The sequence below is a fragment of the Oryza brachyantha genome, chromosome 8 (genome assembly GCF_000231095.2).
Source record: "Oryza brachyantha chromosome 8, ObraRS2, whole genome shotgun sequence".
NCBI lineage: Eukaryota > Viridiplantae > Streptophyta > Magnoliopsida > Poales > Poaceae > Oryza > Oryza brachyantha.
The window spans coordinates 6617160-6623159 of record NC_023170.2 but is presented as its reverse complement, the minus strand read 5'-3'; positions in this window follow the sequence as shown (position 1 = coordinate 6623159).

Sequence of the window (6000 nt, the reverse complement as noted above, 5' to 3'; positions counted from 1 at the left end):
TAGGGGTGTCCTCATTGCTTGTCTATTGTATATGGTGCTGAGTGCAGAAAGAACAATTAATAACATGTGTGGTTTTGGCTTTGGTAAAGAGAGCCTTGTATCCTACAGCTAAGCATGTAAACTCAGCTGGACACCATTATGTAGAGCCAACAGAAAGCCAAAGTCATATGCCACTTGTTATCTGACCCTTGTATCCCTACCTGGTATATAACGAGAGATATGGGTTCCTTGAGTACACCAGATTATTCAACAACCAACACCACATACATCGGAATACAAACCAACAGGAGTGGAGTATTACTTCATATTTGATGTAATAAACATGTATAATTATCTTATCTTATGTGCAAAATCAATCTTTCCATCTCGTTCCCCATCCTCTTATTCATTGCCTATAAAAACATTGACAATTGATTCATTGGGTAGGGGTGCATCGATCGTGGCTTTTTAACAAGATTGATGGATCCAAATTCAAACATCGCCAAAGCAACTTTTCACCAGGTAAACCTTCAAATTTGGTAGGATCAGGCTTGAAGCCGATGATTTCGGGCGACTCTATGTTAATGGTAATATTTGACCTACCGTTAGCAAATCTTTATGTAGAGAATGAGCAAGATTGAGGCAAGACGAGGCATTATGCAAAGATTAATGCACGAAGTCAATGGATGCTTATCCGATCTCAAAGAAGTTTCCATAAAAGATAGATAAAATCTAAAAAATGCCATTGACAAATGCCTAAGTCTAAGAAACACCATTGACGAGTGCGAGTTCTACGAAATACCATTGTACACATGATTTTGTCTAAAATGCCATCGCTATTAGGGTTTTGTCCATTTCTGTCGTTAAATTCACTGTTCATGTTATAGCACTTCATGGAAAAATGCTAACGGAACCCTAACGGCGATGACATTTCATAGAAAAATTCGTTGGTACCATGGTATTTTGTAGGACTTGCACTCGTCGATGGCATTTCTTAGAGTTAAGTGTTTGTCAATGGCATTTGTTAGATTTCTCTAAAAGATAAGGCAAAATCGACCAGTTTACCAATAGATCTAGTTTAGTTTATTTCTATAAATTAGATTTTCTTAGGAATAACTATTGATCAGCCGTCTATAAATGAAATAGACGTCTCTAGTAAGTGTCAGGGGTATAAATATATTTACCTGGGGGCCTTAAAGAAGTTCTAACACATAAATTTTGGTGCATCCCCACCTTATTAGTAGTTTTCTTATGGAGCAAGCTCTTAGCTGGGCTACATTAGCTTTGATCTCCAGCACTTTGGTGAGTTCTTGTCACCCGGTAATCATATCGGGTAGATTAATTCTTTCTTGATTCAGACCAATATTTTGATCAAAGTTGTACGATTGCTAGTTATCCTATCGACTCAAGTTAAGTTATTTTAGTCTCTTTAATTATTCTAATCGATCAACCATTTTGTGTAATTTATATTATCTTAATACTTTATTATTTGTTATGCTCAATCTTGTACTGTCTCAGTTATGTCCGATCTATTTGACTGTGTTTAGCAAATAGTATATATCAAGTTAATTTACTTTGCTAATTGTTTCATCAAAGTTGCAACCGATGAGTTATCATGTTATCATATAAAAATATAAGCCATTGGCTCACTAGATTGGCCAGTTTGGATGTGCAAATTTTTAATCTAATTCTTATTAAGCATAACACTATGTCATCTATGTAGGTCCAATCTATTAAGATTATTCTTAATAAGCTAGATTATTTATTTTGGCAAATATTTACTTGCTAACATTTGGTCATAGTCCATGGTCGTCAGCTCACTATATTGATAATTAACTTTGATCTATTAAAGTATTGATCTATATATTTTTATTAATCATGGTTGTATATTGTCTCAGCTAAGTCTGTCTATCAAATTTACTCTTAATAAGATAGATTAGATATTTTATATATTTAATTTAATTATTAATTGATTATTTCCGATGATTTTTATAACCTATCACATACTTATTGCTTTCGTATTAATAAAATAGTTGATCGTCGTATTATTGTGTTTTTGGGCCAATAGTCACAACAACGTACATTGGGTCATCAATTAGTTGGTCTAATCAAATTATTTCTATCTTCATTGTTTATTACAAAGGTTAAATTGACTGACATGCCTCAAGCCTTGAAGATTTTAGGACATGCATGTGATTTAAGAAAATCTCTTAGGCCTTTAGCTTGTTGGTGCAATTTTTTTTTTTGTCAAAACTCTATTTCTACAATTCTGATTCGGATCAGTTGAAGGAGTTTTCTCAACCTATCCCAGCAAGATTGGATCAATACCCGGCACGATTCAAGACTGGATCGACTTTAAAACTTAAGTTGAGCTCTGGACCACTCGAGATCAAAGCGAGGCACAAGAGACCAGTCTAGTTGCATTCAACCGACAAAAACAACAGCACAGGGAGTTTGTCCCCTCCACAGGAAATTTTCTTCACGTCCTAGAATTTAACTCAGAACAAGAAGAAGCCTCATGTATGGATGAGGAGAGAAGGATGGAGGAAGAATGAGCCGGAGGGGAACTGGAGCAGTGATGCTGAATTCAAGCATAAGCTCACATAAGATTACACAAGGCATCACAGACGTTGTTGCAGCTGCTACGCTATTGGACACCATACTAGAGCAAATTCATGAACACCCAATTCTCCATCCTATGGAGAAAGTCAAGGCAATGGTAGCTACTACACATGTTTAGCAAAACCAACATAGTACAAGTACACCAGCTTGGTCAGAGGTACTCTTATCTACATTGCGACACTCACGGCTTCTTACTCGAAGTTGAACCCCAGGTGGTAAATACTTGGGTCATCCTTCTGCTGACTTCGAAGCAAGATGACGGCTAGAGGACAAGTAGTGTCGCCTAGAGGAACAACAACGATAGTTGAAAGAGGAAAGGCAACGACTAGAAGTAGAACAAGAGAATCTATGGAGAGAACCTTTGCTGTAAAAACAAGAACTACAGAAGTGAACGCGAGGAGCACAATAAGTGATGACGGACCGACGATCGATATGAGTGGGAAAGGTCTCCTTGGCATTACTGGTCTCCTGATCCAAATGATCACTTAGTGGATGGTGTTCTAGGTTTCACCAGGAATCTAAGACATGTTAACTGATTGACTGGGTTCAAGCTGACTGGTATCAAGAAGTATGATGGAATATCCAACCCCCAATCATGGTAACAGTGTATTCACTAGCTATCAAGGCACCTGGAGGCGATTCCAAGGCAATGGTAAGCTATCTTCGAGCGACTTTGGGAGATTTAGCAAAGAATTGGCTCTCGGGAATCCCCAAAGAATCTATTAATTGTTGGACGGACCGAGCTTCGTGAGCAATTTGTTGCTAATTTCCAAGGTACTTAAGAGTGTCCTAATATGAAATATGATTTATTTTCAAAAGTGTGCAATACAATTCATGATATAAAAGATGACTTTTGAAAAGTGGCCTTCATGAAGGGTGTAAATAAGGAATGTATATTCACATGTAATAGATACGCTTTCCTTTAATTGCTAAACATAAGTAATAACAAAAACTAAATAAGGAAAAAACACACGCTAAGTAGGGTAAATGATTGATATAAATAAGGAATGTGTACTCACATGTAACAAATATACACACTATAATTTAATTGCTATAGTTAAATAATTGATATATTCACAGGTAATATATATATATAGAACTACTATATGGCGCTTCATGCTTCTATGTAATACATGGCACGTGACACACCATCCCACCATCACAAAGCCAGTTATTTTTTAACTCGATCTCAGAGGTGGGATTCTAAATTCGTGCCAGTTATTTTTTAACTCATACCGTATACGGCACAACATGTTTGGATATATAGCGAGTTATTTTTTAACTCGATCCCAGAGGTGGGATACTAAATTTGAAGCCAGATATTTTTTAACACATACAATGTGTTTTGGGTATGTGACGTGCCTGTTTGAATGAGTTATTTCTTAACTCGATCTCAAAGGTGGGATATTAAGTCTGTGTTGGTTTTTTATGTTAGTTACAGAGTTAATGCCGACGTATCTTAAGGGTATAGGCACATCAAAACATGCGTAGTTATCACCACGCACACCTTTTCCAAGCATTTTATTTTCTTATCCGTCAACAGCGAGCACAAAGGTGGCCGCAGGTAACTGTCGATATCCTCCACCACCCAATCTCTTTCTTCTTTTATTTTTTATGGTCTTTTGCTCCTGTTTTCTCGTCTCATTCTGACCGCAACCTAGGGTTATTTGCTAATGATTATCTTTGGAAACTAGAGGCACGCCAATGGAGGTCATTAGGAAAATGCCGGCTATGGTGAAGAGGATTAGGTTCGTCGATTCGCAAACTGAGTGCGAGGTCATGCTGCCTGAATCCGTGCCAGCGGTGGATCATCTTCATCAATGGCGGGGATGAAGCAGCATAGAGGAAGCCAAAAGGAAGCATGCTACGTCAGCCGGGTTAACGCCATAATTTGGAAATAGCCGTTGGAAGAAAAAACGGGAACAATATTCGAATCGGACAAGAAACCGGGTAATCGGATAGAAAGCAATTGGAAAGCGACACGGATACAGCCGATGGAAATCGACTTGGACTAGAAAAGGAGTCTGAGTAGGCCTAGAAGGCATGCAGATTGATTCGGGGAGTAGATAGAGTCCGTGTAAATTTAGATATGTAAATATTAGAGTTTGTTTTAGGCAATATCTCTAAATAGGGCCCATGTGTAATAAGTTAGGTAATAGATACGATTTAGTATCCAATTTTAGTTAGCTTTTGGGGTATAAATACAGCACCCCGCGGTTTGTAAAGGGCATCAACAATCTTATGATCAATACATCTTTCGGCGCATCGCCAAACTTTTGACAGGAGCGAGCTTTCGGCACGAGGTTTGTCGGCTTCGTAATGTAGTTCATGATTGTCAACCTGTCGCATCGGCTGGATGAAACTATCTTGATTTAGTTTGATCTTCTATCTAGTAAATTTAACGGTTTATCTGAGGCTTGTTGTTAATTTGATGTGTTTATTGGTTTGAAGTAGCAATAGGTTCTCGATCAAGATTGTATGAATGCTTTATTGAATATGTCGACATGAGTTTGGTTAACTTGATTCTATCTCAGTTTAGTCTGATCAATCTGGTTAGTTAGATTCATGTTTACAGATTAGATCGACTGTTCTCATGATCTTATCACTGGAGCTCTAGCCAGTATTATCTTAAGTAGTTTATCGGCTTGTTTATTAAGCTTATAGATTGTCATGTTTTCGATAGTCATATCATGCTAGAATGCATACTATCTCGGTTTGGTCCGATATTTGTCAATCTGGTCCGATGTTCCTATAGAGGCTTGTCTGATGTACTAAGTTTAGCAAATGAGTTGATAGATTACGCTGGTTTAGTAGTTAAATATTGGTATGCTGCAATTTTATGCTGACTTCATGCTTAGTAGTTAAATATTGGCATGTGGTTGTTTACTATTGTTTTATGCTGATGATTAGTTTAGTAATCCAGTTTTAACTTGTTTAATTCATTTCACACCATATCGGCTGTTTACTGCATGTGCGATAAGTACCAAATCAGTATGATCGGTTGATTAATCTTGAAACTGTCTTGGTTGAGTCTAATCTTTTAAGATAGATAAGTTCGTTGAACTATCTAGTGGTTATCCTACTCATAATTTAGCCGATAAGGTATTTTTATTCATATATATCATGAAATTCATGTAAAGCCAATTATGTTAACGTATCGACTAGGGTCCTAAAGCGATATCGGTTATCTAGTCAATAGAGTCTTTAGGTTTAACAATTTTTCCTGTCTTTTTCATATCTTGTTAGTTACAGGATCAAACTGAACAGCACGCCTGGTTTGTAAGAATTTAGGTCTTGCACTAGAGCGTTTTAAGAAGTGACTCCTAGGCCTTCGTGTGGGATACATCAGCAATCACTTTTTGATGTCAACAGTCGGCAAGGGCACATCAAGAGACGATG